Genomic DNA, 15,516 nt, shown 5'->3' with positions numbered 1-15,516 from the left:
AGGAATTCCATTTTGTGAAGGCGGGTGGGGAGGTTTTCAAATGTAATTAGGCTCTGATTTGTAATTGGGTCACGTTTTCACCTTTGGTACACTTTCTAAATCTATTTCTAAGTACAATGCTTTGCTGGATAGAATAGGGACGATCCTCACTGAATTAGTTCCTACAATGCCTTGAACAGTCCTCTTAGGGTTCAGATCCTACCTCTCAGATGGGACGCGCTGTGTTAAATATTGTGAAATGACATCTGAGCCCTTTAGTGTTACCCGTGGTGTTCAGCAGGGTTCAGTACTTGGCCCCCTTCTTTTCAGCATTGACATGCTTCCATGAGGTGATATTGTTTGCAAGTATAATATCAGTTTCCATTGCTACGCAGATGACACTCAACTATATCTTCCGATGGAGGAATCTGCCACCCTAAACTGTGGAAATTTCTGTGTATTATTTGCCCTCATGTAGGTTGTAGATCAGGGGATGGTGTCATAATAGTCTGTAGTTTACAATAGTCTTTGATCTGTGCAGCCCTTTGAGACTCTTTGTGATTAAGGGCGTCACAAATAAACAGGACTTGACAAAACGGTTTGACATAGAAGCACCAAAGTGAACAAGAGAGCGTACAACGATCAACAGAAAGGAGGAACGCTGGACGGAAGCGAAACTTCCTATCATCTCTGCACACGCGCAAGTCTTGCCACATAAGCCCGTTTGAGGAAGAAAAGGCTTGTTGTCAGCAGCCACAGTTGAGGAGGATGACATTCCTCGATTTGTCTTGTGACTGGGGAAAGGTCCATCCTGTAATAGAAAAGGAAAGGGTTCCAAAAATGTGCGGCGATTTTGTTGTGTTTTGGTGCTGTCGTTAACGCTGATTAACCTGTTGAACTCAATAGAAATGCACAGCAAGTCGAGTTTTTCCACTTTTCTGCTCAAACTGGCTTTTGAGTTTGCATATTTGTCATAGGCTAAATGACTTCCTCTTGTCTTTCCTTTTAGGCAGGAAAGGGTTACACTTCGTATTTCCTGTCCAATTCCCCGAGCAGTGGCTCGGTTCTGATTGCTTTCTAGATGTTAAACATTCCCAGGCTCTTATAACCTTCTCGGTCTGCCTCTGGTGCGCAACAGCTGTCCCAGGTGAACAAGTGGGCGAACCTCCTGTTTTTTAAGGATAGGATCTACATTTTTTCTCACGGCGTTGAGCAGATACAGGGACCGAAAGGGGGCAGGAAGCTATGAAACAAGAAGTTGACTGTGGGAAAACATATCCCGACCATTGCATTTTTGATGAACTCGCGCTATAGTATGATAGGGGAAAAAATAGCTGCAGATTCCATTTCCACCGAGGCTAAGGGAAACGTTTCCTTTTTGGGTTCGTCCGCCCTGCCCGCTACGCGAGACACCCGATCGACGGCCGAGTTATGTTATCTGGTCTGAGTCAGCAGAGCCGTTGCATCGGTCATGAAAGGATCCAGATTGCGCTAACATATGTGCGTCGAGCCTGCGTGGCGGACACGACCCGGGATCAGAGCCGGGCCAAGCGGTACTATATTTAGCCCGGCCATGCTCGGGCTAATTGCCCTCCCAGGCCTAATCATTTCCAGGCTCTGCAGTTCGCGAGCCACTGACTGAAAGGGAGCCCAAACACCTTCTACCCTTTTGTTAAAGAGATGTCTGCATTAATGGGGGCCTGTCGATACACGCCGAAGACGGGACAAATGACCGTACTATGTTTGATCCTTGTATTTTATAAGCAGTGCTATGAATAGATTTCAGGGTTGATTTTTTAAAGTTGAGAACAAGGCTTGAAATCTTTGACAATGCTTACATTTTAATGTGTTTTCAAGGTCAAGAAAATGCTTGAGTCTTGGGTAAATTGCTTTAAAATGCTTACATTTGTGCCAATGCCAGTTTTTTTGGTAGTCTGACTCAAGAGACCACACAATGAATGTAGAAAAATTCTAAAAAGTACGTGAAAGTGACACAGACACACCTTCTCTGGTGTCTTGTCATTGTGGTGTCTTCAGGTGAAGCATCACTGCCCCCTACTGGTCGCATCCTAGAGGACGGCTCTATTTAGAAAACAGTCTCTTTTTGCTCGGCTTCCAAACGGCTACTCAGACATTTATATCATAAATAGTAATAAAACATTATGCACCAATTGATTTAGTAATTTTATATGTTTTGCACATGATGCCTGAAAAACACATGACACATAAATTCAAATATTCCTAGACATACAAAAAATGCAGAACAATTTTAGCCTTTTATATACCGAACATATTTTAGGTCAATTAGCAACACAAAATCCCTGAAAATGCTAAGCAATAAAGCAAAAATTGAAAATAATAACTCTTCGGTGCTATAAATAAATGATAAAATGCAACAAAAAGAATTAACGATTTTAACTTTTACAGTTCCATTTAAAACCAGATCCCCTGAAAAATATGCAAACATATCAATTGAAATAAGCCAAATAAAAAGCAAATGTTCATCAGTTTCTAAGATTGATAAGATCAAATGCACTAAGTTTCAAAGCCATCAATATCATTAAAATTGGCTCATCTTTCTGCTTTTTATATATATATATATAATATATATATATATATATATAATATATATGTGTGTGTGTGTACAGTACTTTCTTTCCTTTATTGTCTTCCTTACTGAACTATAGAGCCCTTTCTGTGTTTATAAATAAGTGTGGCATATTGCAGAATGGCAGAATTGATGTCATCTGCCCACAAAGATCATCGATGGGAACAGCACAAAATATGCGCAAACAGCTAGATGGCGGCGTTATTTTGGGCATCAGTGGAACTGGAAAAATTGCGCTTTAAAATTGCTTAAATTTGGCCATGAAAAAGGTGTAGGAACTCTTGATAGATGATTTGGCTCCAGAGCTGGAATCTCATCATCTTCCAGACGCTTACCATGATTTACAGATCCGTTCAAATTGCTGAAGGGGAGAAATGTTTTGCCTGTTGGCACTCTAGGAAATTAGCGCCTAGTCCGATGACCGTCGTTTGGAAATGGTTGTTTTATGGCTGGTTAACGAGGCCTTGCCCTGGGACTAATATGATCAGCTTTTGGAGAAAGTGCTTCGGAGAGGCTTGATTACTTAGATGGTGGTTGCCACAAGAGAATGACATTTATCAAAGTGTAATACTATTTCCCACGAATTGCTGATGAATTGGAGTACGGGCATGAACCCCTTCGTGTCCCGTCGGGACGTCGGTAAACAAAGTCGCGTCTTCGTGATGTCACCGGCTTCGACTCTTAGGATTCAAAATGTACTCATCACAGAAACATCGCCATCAGTCATGATACCCGAAAACGATAGCCGGCAGTGCTCACCTACAACGTTTCCTGGGAGTCAGCTTATGATACGATTCCCCGCAAATATGGTGTTTTTCCATTCTCAAGAGTCCATTAAATACAACCGGGTAAAATATTGACTCCAACATATGATAATAGCGACGGATAAAAAAGAAAATCCACCTGAAAGCATTCCTGCTATGCTTAGCGAGCTTCCTTGTATCTGTCTGTATCTGTTCCTTTAACAAAAATAGATGACTTTCAATATAGCCATTGGACATTTTGATTGACACCATTTTTTTGCCAATTGTAAGCTTTCTTTCACGGTCTTAGCCTGTGACTGCATTTGAGGGCCTGAATTGAAAATATCTTAAGCCAATGGTTACCGATACAAATGTGGATTGACACATTAGTCGGGCAATGAAGTTTCTGACAATAACAAGAGTCCACATTCACGGTGTGTATTCAAATCAGACCCAAAAGTAAGCGTGCGCAAAGCCAATCGGGATTGATTTTTAGTCACCATCATGCGCACAAACAAAAGTGTGCGCAAACATGGATTCACTTCTAGAAAGAGAAGTCAACATTTACAACTCTTTCACTATGTCTAAAATTGGCCATAGTAAAATGATGCTTAGTTTTAGGGGTTGCGAACTGTTTGTCTCCAATTGGCCACTTTTGGAAACACTTAGGCAAAGCTTTAGAAAATTGTGTGAAATACAAAGATTATTCTTTCAGATTGCAATCAAATTTGACAAGATACAAGTTAAGGCTTTGAGCTTTTGTCCCACCCGTAACTTATAGGCCAGTTTGATAGGAACGGTAAGTGGTTAAGCTTGCAGGATCAAAAAGTCATTGTCAACGTACTGGTCACAAGTATCATTAATATGCCTTGTTTTAATTACGGCCCCAAACCTGCTGAATGGATAACCATCAAATAAATTGGTTATCAAGGTGGCCACCTGAGCTTCCCTGAATCCTTTTTCTTTTGTGATTTAGACCTTTAGGTTATGAAATAAGACTAGAGAATAGGTGGAGTGTACTTGGCATCTTTAAGGCTTGAAATTCATCTTCATTCTTTATTCCAGTGACAAGCTAATCTGCCTCTCCTGGTTCTCCCATTATGAATAGAGCTTATTATTTTTCTGCCCGGCGCTTTTCGCTGTAGCAAATTAGCGCTCGTGATGAGCCTGCTCGCTCTAAAATCAGTTGGCATGCCCACAAAAATTGATCTATGCCAACTGAGTACTGGCCATGTCGCTATGAATGTATTTTTTTGGTTTGTTTTTGAAGTCATTCTCTCCCATTTAGTTATACAGTTTCATCTAGCTGAATTAAATGTCACATTTTTTATTTGATATGTATCTGAAAGTATTTAAGTTTAGTTAGTACAGAGATCCCTGCGTTTTTGCAGTTAAAGGGGACCACAACCACCCGCAAATTAGCGTCGCTCCCACATAAAAGCCACCAAAGGGTTAAACTTACCTCAAGATGACATCATTACCACCTGATTGTAGAAAACTGTAACATTAAAACAATTCTAGATCTACAAATATTAAGACACAATAGCAGTTGAATGGTTTTATTGTCATTAGACAAAATTCCCCCCCAAATTTGAGGATATTCGTCTAAAGCACACGTAGCTACAGGTATTCGTAAAAAGCCCATCCACTCCTGTGTGGTCCGGGCTTTATCATCCCTTACTCCCATGCTTTTGTCATTATACAAAATTGGAGTGCTCCTTTCAGAGTAAGAAACGGATTTAGAAAGCGGCCGGCGAGCTGCGCGCTGGCAACGGTTGTCCTCGGATGGAGACACATCTCCCCGAACGTAGTGGGTAATAGATCTGGCGTTAGTGAGATACAGGGTCCTTAGCGATGGCTTCAGAGAGTTGTTAGCCTAGCATACACGAGCCCATCATCATGCTTAGCACAGCAAGCTTGGAGCACACTGTACAAAGAATCGGATACGAATATGGGCTTATGACAAACTCTTAGAGATTTTGACCAGGTTTTATCATAAACATTGTCCGCTAAAAGAATATGCGATAAAGAAAAATAGGAAAAAAGCAATTGGTTTACAAGAGAACTTATTAAGCTTGCCAAAAGAAAAATAATCTCTATAAACAGTTAACCAAAGTAAAAACAAAAAGTGCAACTAAGGTACAAAACATATAGAAATAAATTGACATCATCAGAACAAATAAAGCGTCCTATTATAAACAAAGATGATATGAAAATACAAAAATAAAGGGAACCTGGGATATACTAAATACCTTAAACATGGATCTTCTGGAACACAATATCCTAGGCATTTTGTTTGAAACGAGAGTGGTATGATTAATAGTTCCAATAATTGTTTTTAGGATTGTTGGCCCACAATGATGTGGCCATCCTGTGTCATTAAAACAAAAACATCAGGAACATAAAACCAAATCCAGTCCAAATGTCAGTCCAACAGAAGTTGCATGAGGTTAACTTTGAGATTTCTATGTATGGCATAAGGGAGGAGATTTCTTCATTTTTCTTCCCCCTTCTCCCTTTCGGGCATTCTGAAGTGCATCAAACTCTTGTTTGGATGTGTAAACAAAGAATGTTACTGCCTGAAATGATTAAATAAATATAATGAATATATAGAGAGTGGAATGATTTGCTTTTGTCCGATTTTCATCGACTTAATGTTCTCAAAGTTTTACCTTCACAATAGTGATGTCGATTGATTGTTCCATAGTACACTGCTTGATGCCTGAATTTGGCGTCAAAAGCAAGTTTGATTTCGAAGGTGCTTCCCGCAGCACGTTGTCTTTATCTTTAGCCTTTGTTTTCTGTCGTCTTTGTTACTACTTTAATTACTCAAAAAAAGCATCAAACAAACTCTTAAAAAGATTCACCAGCCGGGAATAAATTTCTCATTTGTTATTTGTTGATTGCCGGAAACACAGCTTCTCCAAAAACACGGAGGTGACAAAAAATACATGCAGTTGTAGCACCTTAATCGTGTGTACTTTGTGCACATTGGCAAAGGGTTTGTCGGTCTGGCAGGCGGCGTCGTCTCTGGGTCCGACTGATAGCGCTTGTTCCTTGGAGAGACGATCAGGCTGTGTATAATGACACCGTTTTTGTCCAGGGTCTGATCTCAGGCCAGCATGAAATAATCACAACTTTCTGCTGCCAAGACCTAGGCACGATTGGTAGTTTGTGAACTGCCAGTTCTAAAGCCGATACCACCTGTACTTCACATTGGCTCTTCAGATAAACACATGGGCGCAACGATGGCCCCTTGGTAAATGAGCCCATCTACTTGTCTGCCTCACCTCTCTTGATCTGCTGCAACTGACGCATAGCGCTCAAAGTTCTTTCTGTGTCTCCCTCACCCAAAACGCCTTTCTTCTTATGCCCCTCTCATCCCGGTTCCTCATCAGATCCGTGGGGCCAGATTTTTAGCGCTATTGCGTGAGTCCTGCCAGGGGAACCTTGAGGGTCTCAGTGGGATCAATTTAAAAGGGAAGTGCTTGTGTCTCCTCCTCTCCTTGGCCCTCTCGGCTGATTGGATCCACTCACCGGAAAACTCGCAGGCTTTTGATCTCACTCTCCACAAACCCACCATTCCCCAAAAGTTTTTGCCCTGGCTTGGCACAGGAAAAAAAAATCTGTTCTACTTTCCGAGATAGTACCCCCTCCAACCGATTGCTTTTCACCTGTGAGTGATGGGGAAGTTGTGTAAAGCCACTGAGTAGTTAAAACACACCAACTTGAAGATTTTGATTTTCCTTTTGAAGATCTTAGAAAAATCCTTCTCCTCAAAAACTTGTGGTCTGTGGGTGAGAAGTCGCTGAAAACAGTATTAAATCGTCTCGACTCTCGAAGAAGTAAGTTGTGCTACCTTGGTTGTCTGTTGTCGCGATTACCATTTAGGGAAAGGCCCGGGTCATCGCCCTCACCAACCCTGACTACATACTAATCATCGGGGCATTGGGAATTCTCTGATATGGAGTCTACTTTGCAAAGTAGTACGAATTTGAAAACGGTGTGTTGTGGACAAAAAGCTCAAGTTTCCCCTCCGGTCTACCTAACCACTGCAGTTCGTGTCCCACGGGTCAAACAGATTTGTCTTATTTATTGTCCTTTCCTTCTACTTGAAAAAGCCCCGTTACGGTAGTATTACCGGTCGTGGTAAAGTTAGCCAAAGCACACCGCAATCTTCAGTGTTTTTGTTTTTCCAAGACTCATTTGAAGAATATCACCTTGGTTATTTTTCCACCGAGAGACTTTTCCCGGCAGCCGAACCAGGATAGAAGCCTTGAGAGTTTGAAGTGGCACAGATACAAGCAGTTGTCTTTGTAAGGAAAAGTAAGCCCTATTTTCAGGACTCTTGAGTCCCAGTGTCATGACATCATTGGCAGAGTTGTGCACTAATTGAGGTTTAATGCTAGAGTAGAAAGAGCAGAGCTGTAATTTTGCCGCCCTGGCCTGGAATAGATCGTGTTTTCATGTGGTCCACGCAAATTTAGATTGCAGTTCAGCCGCTGTGGGACACCTGTTTTATTTTTTATTTAGTTTGCCTTTGTAAGGTTTATATGAAATATGTTCTCGCAGTATATGGAATTTTCCATTTGAAACAATGAATACATTTGACAGAGCGCTAAGCCACGTCCATCATAGCTACGGTGTCCATAAATCACGGGCAGAGCAAATGGAGCGTCCGAAACAACAGCGAGAGAATCTTTAGCTGCTATTCCTGATAGCATTGTCGTATTATTTCTTCCTTATCGTACAAACCTTTTTTAAAGGACATTAGAAAAGGCTCTCAATTATTAAATACAGAGTTATATTCATGGCATCAAGATGTCCAAAGATGCTGCAATATCATTTAGAGCATTTTATAATGTAGTGATTTTCTTTTGACATGATTTTGTTAAATAGGTGTTCCTGACAAAGTCAAGAAATATTGATGCAATAAACAGACGTATGTCATTTTGTATGCTTTTAAAATCCAAAACGGTGTCGACCCTGCAAAAGAGAGTTGAAATCCGATGAATCGATTGATAGTCCATATTAACAATAAAAATGGGTGATAACTCTAATTGTATCAAGAAGTCCAAGACGGCGACGTTGCCTCCTATCTCAGCCAGCTTATGTCTCAGGTCAAAGTGCTGGTCCATTGACTCATCCAGGTTCGTCTTTCTTCCTCACTCTACCACCAGCAGGAAAGGGCAGCGCAACTAAAATATGAGGTCGGCATCATTCATAAGCCATAGAATAGAAGTGTTTCTTAAGTCAAGATTTGAGGTTGCAGATCATTCCACAGCACCGGGGCCTAAATGGAGTACGATCTTGAGCCTGCAGATTTCTTCTCGGCTCTTGGAGTCACAAGTACCCCGGCATTTTCGGAGCGAAGGTTCGTCGCATGAACCTTACGGGGCACAACTAAATCCGAAAGTTACGAGGGGGTGATGCAACAGTAACAGAATCTTAAAGAACTACAATCTGTAGAACTCAGACCTATGCTAGTATTCATCTTCACGCTAACTTTAGCAGCTTGTTTGCACGATTTCACGACGCGGTGTTCTTCCTGATCTCAATTGAGGCTGTTCCGGAAAAACATCCACCGAATGACTCGGTTGCGTGTGCCACTCTCCCCTCGTTCAATAATTCATCCAGACAAGTCGAATGATTATTCCATGAATATGCACTAAAAATTCATTTCTTTTCAAGTTTGCGCATGCCAGCGTGAGCTAGGTCTCGAAACAAGGGGGGGTGTCGGGCCGAATTAGCCCCCTCGCCACCGAACGCCCGGAGAGCTTAGAGACGCACCGCGGGTTCTGCTGAGTCGCTGCCGAGCCACGCCGTCTGCCTCGTGGTTGCTGGGCGAAGCCCCCCCGACGCGGCCTCTTTCCACTCCCGAGTTGCTCTAACAAGGTTGTTGGAAGAGGATAAGGCGTGTTAAATGAATAATTTACACACAAGAGCGCTCCTTATTTATTGAATATGGATGGATGTGAGCGAGTGGGCAGCCCGTGTCCCCGCCTGCCGAGACACTGTTGGCTAAACGAGCGCTCGTTCGGTTAAATGGAGTGTGTCTGCGCGCGCTTGCGCAAAGCCGTGCGCGAATCCTGTCCCTGCCCGATGTACTGGCCGCCGCGCCGTGTTACTTTTGACACTTTCATGCAAAGAGACCGCCTGGGAGTTTTTCTTTGTCGCCTCTGCAATGTTGTAGTTCGGCACACTGCTAAGGAACGTGTATGGAACTGTTTATTTTAGTCAGGCATGTTAAGCTCACAAAAGCCCCGATGCAGACTTTAACCCCTTACCGTTCCTGTCAGATTGGCCTAAAATCCCAATCCAAGGTCAATAAAGTGACGTTCTCACACCGTTTGGAGAACATGGACGGTCGGAGACGCTTATTCAAACGTGGCTAAGATTAGCAAGTACCATTTTAACATATTGATTTTAACATACTGGTTATTGATTAAACTGAGGAAGTGCATGTCTTTATTGCTGATGTAGCTAGTTTCTACGATGCTGCTGCTAGCTTTAGCAATTAGCATTAACCCTTGGCTATGAGGGACGTCAATCAGCAGAGCTCAGGCATAGTAACATATTAGTACACTGTTTTATCAAACATGTTATTAATACATCTCAGGAAGGGCAAGAAGATCTTGGTAATGTATCAGCTAGCATGAACAACTACCAATGATCAGTATTTCTGATCACATGGTAATATGGCTAGCATCAACCACAAGCATCAGTGACTAAATTTCACATATGTGTTTTGAATGAAGCTAAGAAAGTACATGTTGAGGTTTTTGAGTTTTTCTTTGCCCTCTTGTAGGTTTTAGATCAGGGGAAGGTGTCATAGTAGTCTGTGGTTTGCAACCCTCTGAGACTCTTTGTGATTAAGGGCGTCACAAATAAACATGACTTGACTTGACTTTTGATCTCTTTTTAAAGGTAACACTCTCGAGATTTGTCCTAAATTGATATAATCGCTGCAAGCGTTACCAACATGAAGTCATCTGAGTTGGAATCCACAGAAATGGAAGGTTTTTATTCTCTTTGCAATTAAATGCCTGCAGATGGGTGTAGTATGGGCATCTTAGCTGGGAAACAGGTGAGACAAGAGCGTGAAGCATTACCTGGTCCCAGGTCACATTTGATCACAATCTGAAAACATCGTATTTTACTCATTTTTCTAATGGTAGGTCTAGGTGTTTCCACAAGTGGCCATTTGGAGACGACCATTTTACAACACTAAAACATTTGCAAACGTGTATTTTAGACATTATGAAAGAGTACGTACGTATTCTCTTTCCAGAAGTCAAACCATGATTGTGCACACTTGCGCGTTAAAATAGATCCCGGGTTGCATATAAGCATGCATTAAGCTATTCTCTGCTTTCAATGCAACAAAAAAAAACATAAAATTCCCTTTAGAATTTCATTGGCTAACCAATGTGTCACCCCACAATTGAATCAGTCACCATTAGCTAAAGATTTTTGAAGGCTTAGGGTATCGGTGGGCATTATGGTGCCTTTTGGAGTAAATATTTCACACAGTTGGATTCACCAGACTCTCGGGAATCTAACCAGACCATGTTGGTGTATAATTATTTCCTGAGTGGAATGCTACAGCAATTTTTGGGGTGAGTTATACCAACTTTATAGTTTTGAGGTATCTTGTTTTAGACTGATGTTGACGTTTCAAAATGGTCATCATATTCTGAATCCCAAGAGTTGAAGCTTCCAAATGATATGACTTATTTCAGTCACTGGTAAAGACAAGACTTTGCTTCTCAACAGTCTGACGGCCTGTCAAAACGTTAAGGGGTTCATTTTCTCAAATGGGTCAGATCAGTAAAAAAACCGTCAACAGCAAATATTTAGCATTGTTTTTCAGTACTATGCTTTGTCATTCAGCCTACATTTGTAGCCTACCCTAAACATTATAATCACGGATTAAAAGGAATCTGTTCCTAGCACAACACATCAATTCACAAACAATAGAGGAAAAATATTGCATTGAATGCGTCAACCATTTGTTTATTCGAACTGTCAGGTAAATACAGGTTTAGATCTGAACTCACTTACCACAAACATCTTAAAACAAACTTAAGTGGGAGCTATGAATACAAATAGACTTGCTGTGATTGTCATACTGCTTTAAACAAATAAACAAAAGAGTAATACTTAACAAGAGTTCCACAGTGAACAGGCAATAACATCAGATCAAACTACCGTAAATTCCGGACTATAGACGGCTACTTTTTCCCCTAACTTTCAACCCTGCGGCTTATTCAGCGATGCGGCCAATTTATGTCATTTTTCTAACGGTTGCCAGCGGCGCTCGAGTGTTGCTACCATTAACTGCCCTTTTACAGCCACCGTTTGGGATGAAAGCTATATTATTATTGGTAAAGCTTTGAAACCTCTCCCAGTGTACCGTCTTTCTTTGTAAATATGTGTAACCCATGTGTAATATGTATTTGCAACTGTATATTTTTGTAATGTATTTATTTGTATCTATTTTAGACACTTATTCTGATATGTTTTGCACGGTTGAACGAAAAAAGAGGGGCGGAACAAACGCGGGGTGCCGAGTTTTAGTGGGGACCGCTAAAGGTGAGGGACAAACAAGGAAAGAAGAGGGGGTAAAAAGTTTTCATCTCATTAGCTACACTACTTATCCTCAGTAGGGTCGCGGGGGTGCTGGAGCCCATCCCAGCAATCATCGGGCAGTGGGCAGGGGACACCCTGAACTGGTTACCAGCCAATCGCAGGGCGGGGTAAAAAGTTGGTTAAAGAAAAAGAAGTTGCGTGAGTAAATGTGTTCATCTGATCTATTTTTCCCACCCTTACCTTTAGAAATATACACTTTTTTCCCTTGATTACTTTCAACGGGACCCGGACTCTGCAGGTCTGCATCAAACCTTAAGTACCGGTATCATTTTCCGTTCGTTTTGCCGGCTGGGATTTTTGGACTGTGGACTTTAATGAAGGACATTTAGTTTCAATCACGGGACTTGAAGTCGGGTTTGGGTTCATTTTGTGTTTGTGTTACATGTTTAAATGTGGGTGCGTGCGGCTTATATACAGGTGCGGCTTGTGTATGTACAAAATCGGTTTTCCTCTTAAAATGTGGTGGGTGCGGCTTATAATCAGGTGCGCTCTATAGTCCAGAATTTACGGTACTAGCCTGGGCCTATTGAAGCTGAGAAATTACTGCACAATTTTGTCTCTAGTGTCTGGAAAGGAGTATTTAGTTTGTATTTATTGAAAGAAAAAAAATTCATACTTTTTCATAGAAATGCGCCCAAACTATTTTTGACATTACTCAGGCAGTATGTTTGACATACCTGTGTTTGAGACGACGTGAATAATACCAGAAAATCTACGTCGTGTGGAAGATTTAGCATTCGACTGCTGCCAAAACTGTGAACGTCATTGGCACAATGTTTTTCATGAACCATAAGTAACTTTGTCTTTTGCAGGAGGAGCCTGGAGAGGTGGGGGAAGGACCAAGACAAAAGCGCCACTTACTGAAGAAAGGAATCATCAAATAGGTAATCTTCTACAAGTTTATCCTGATCTCTAGATAATGGATTCGTAGCTTGTCAAGTAAGAATAACATGAACATGTGGCTTATATTTTATTATTGGTGGTGAACAACCAAATACAAGAAAAAGGAATGTTGATATACATGAGTTCATAGACCCAACAGTTAGTTTCCCATTTTATTCCCCATGATTTACACCAGGGGGTACCAGGTAGCCCCCCTAAGAAGAGTTGAAGGCCTCTGTGGACAGGTTCTGATAATAGCTCACTGGTGACGGGTCATTGTGATTTTTTTTTTTAGGAATTTGGATTTCTGAGTGAAATCAATGAGAAATCATTGTAACGATCCATGTCTTCCAATACATTATAAACCCCTCCCCTCAATTTTGTTTTTAAATGATCCTAGAATGTATATGTAAATCACAGAGTGCCCTTATACAACTCAGATTTTTAGTGGTTTACTGAGTCTATTTGAATAAGTACAATATAGTAATGACATAATAGAAATTACATGTGAACTTGGTCCTTTGAAAATACACATTAAACCAGTAATGTTCGGTGCTAATCGGTAAGCAAAAGTCAGCTTCCCAAAGGTTGGTATACCTTCGCAAGACATTGTTAGCTGGACAGTTTCATCATCTACTTCTGCCTATTCCATTTGTTGATGGAGGTATCCACGCACAGCGGGATACATCACTCCTGCTCGCGTTATTCCCAAGAGAAGGAAAAATCCCACAGTGTACGCTGACCTCATTATAAAAATAGCTCATCTATCCACCCATCAGGTTTTTTTTTTCTCAAATGTTCCTCTCCTCTGCAATCCCTTCTACATGTTGATCCTCTCTACCTTTCTCTTTCCACTTTGTCTCACCGTCGGTGTTTGTAGTGGATTTAACGCAAGATTAAAAGCTTACGCAAGTCTTTGTAACATTAAGGTTTCTGCCGCACCTGTCGTTACCAATCAAGTCTTAATCTGGGATCAGAAGATTTCCTTTAATCAAGAAAGCTCTCAGGATAACGTTTTAAAGAGTGCTTTCGTGCCAAGCGCGTCCCGTAGCTGCGAATCAATCTGTCCTGCATCCTTGAGCGCTCCCCGTGTCTCCTACCTGGTCTCTTGCGTCGCTTTTCATCATTGGAGCGCTAACATCTTTACTAATTAACGGTAACAACGGATAGAAGAAGGCTTTGATGTTTTAGCGTCCCCTACAATTCTGGTAACAACCTTTGCAAGTATGGTGGACTATTTTGCATACAGGGTCCGTAATAGCCATCGTGCTCCACGATTGATGACTCTGTTCAGGGTCTCTTGGTGCTGGCCTGTAACCCGAGTTTGGTGCAAGTCAATTGAAGACACAAGTTAACCCTTTAACGTTGCGACGGGCCGCCAGACTGTTGAGAAGCAAAGTCGTGGCTTCACGATGACACCAGTCAAAGAAACACATCATTGGAAAGCTTAGACTCCTGGGCTTCAAGATAGCGTGACCGATTCAAAATGTACTCATCTCAATAACAACTCTTTCACAATGTCTAAAAATGGCCAAAGTGAAATACGCGGTTGCAGAGGTTGTGAACTGGTTATCTCCAAATCGCCACTTTTGGAAACACTTTGAGATACCTTAAATGCAATGTTTCGTTTTTAGGTTGTGATCAAATTTGACCTGGAACCGTGTAAGGCTTCAAGCTATTGTCCCAGCTGTTTTCTAGCTAAGATGCCCATGCTACACTTTTCTGCAGACATATGATTGGAAAAAAAAAAAAAAACAGGCAAGCGTCCATACTCTCTGAACAGCTCAAGTACGGCATTCAATTGACTTCGGGTACGTCTCTGATCGAGATTTTAGGAACATTTTACAGGAATGGTAAGGGGTTCATTTACCTGCTGGATAAAAAGAGGCACTGGTGACAAAACCTTATCTGGAGTAGGGTTTTTTATTTTCAGGATCTGTTTTTTTTCATCTCTGCCTCAGGGTGAAAAAAAATGATCTTTGGATCAAAGTAATTATCACGTGTGACACACAGCTCTCGGCTTTGGTTTATCTGTTGATGTCTTTCCAGCTATTCAGTCCGAAATGTTGATTTTTTTTTTTTTTTTAACCAGGTCACAGGTTTACTTTTACTTCTTTGATCTTGAGAACCAGATCATGGACTTTGGAAAACTTGAATGGTTCATTTTCTTTCTATAAAATCTCGGCTGAAGTGCTTCTGCGACAGAAGAGCCCAATCACCTGTGAAGAGTGGGGAGAATCTCGTCTATTCTTTTGATCTTGTTGCATGTCTGCAAGCAGGTGTAATTAGGGAACTTTTACAACGTTCCCATTTGTCTCCCAACCACGTGGCCCTTTTGGGTCCGGGAGCCTTCCCATTTGAAGTTCTTCGGGACTTTGCAAACACGGAGAGGCTCGTCAGGTTAAGAGCTGAAAACCGCACGAGAGCGTCCTACGCCGCATCTGTGTTGGCTTGCCCTCGAGGCGATTTACCTCCAAGAGCTCCCCGTCTCTTCCTAGCTGGCTGTTTATCTGTCTCTGGGCCCACCACGTCCCTGAACCCGCCGTAATTAGCTTCCACATAACGCCGTGTTTATTTACTCAAGTACTGAAGAAAAAGGGGAGGGAGGTGAGAATGAAAGGGATCGTCGGAACCAGAACGCGGCGGCGAGGG

General features: G+C 41.7%; 1 protein-coding gene across 1 annotated transcript in view; it reads left to right on the top strand.

Moving 5' to 3' along the window:
* znf438 (zinc finger protein 438) overlaps positions 1 to 15,516 on the top strand; it is a 44,009-nt gene that overhangs the window by 14,697 nt on the left and 13,796 nt on the right. The window contains exon 3 of the mRNA XM_088322284.1: positions 12,795 to 12,866. The gene's annotated coding sequence lies outside the window, so the exon portion shown is untranslated. The remainder of the gene's footprint in view (positions 1 to 12,794; positions 12,867 to 15,516) is intronic.

Source organism: Urocampus carinirostris, chromosome 18 (assembly GCF_059441175.1).
Source record: "Urocampus carinirostris isolate Australia breed hairy pipefish chromosome 18, RoL_Ucar_1.0, whole genome shotgun sequence".
Classification (NCBI taxonomy): Eukaryota; Metazoa; Chordata; class Actinopteri; order Syngnathiformes; family Syngnathidae; genus Urocampus; species Urocampus carinirostris.
This window is presented reverse-complemented; position numbering and strand designations above follow the sequence as displayed.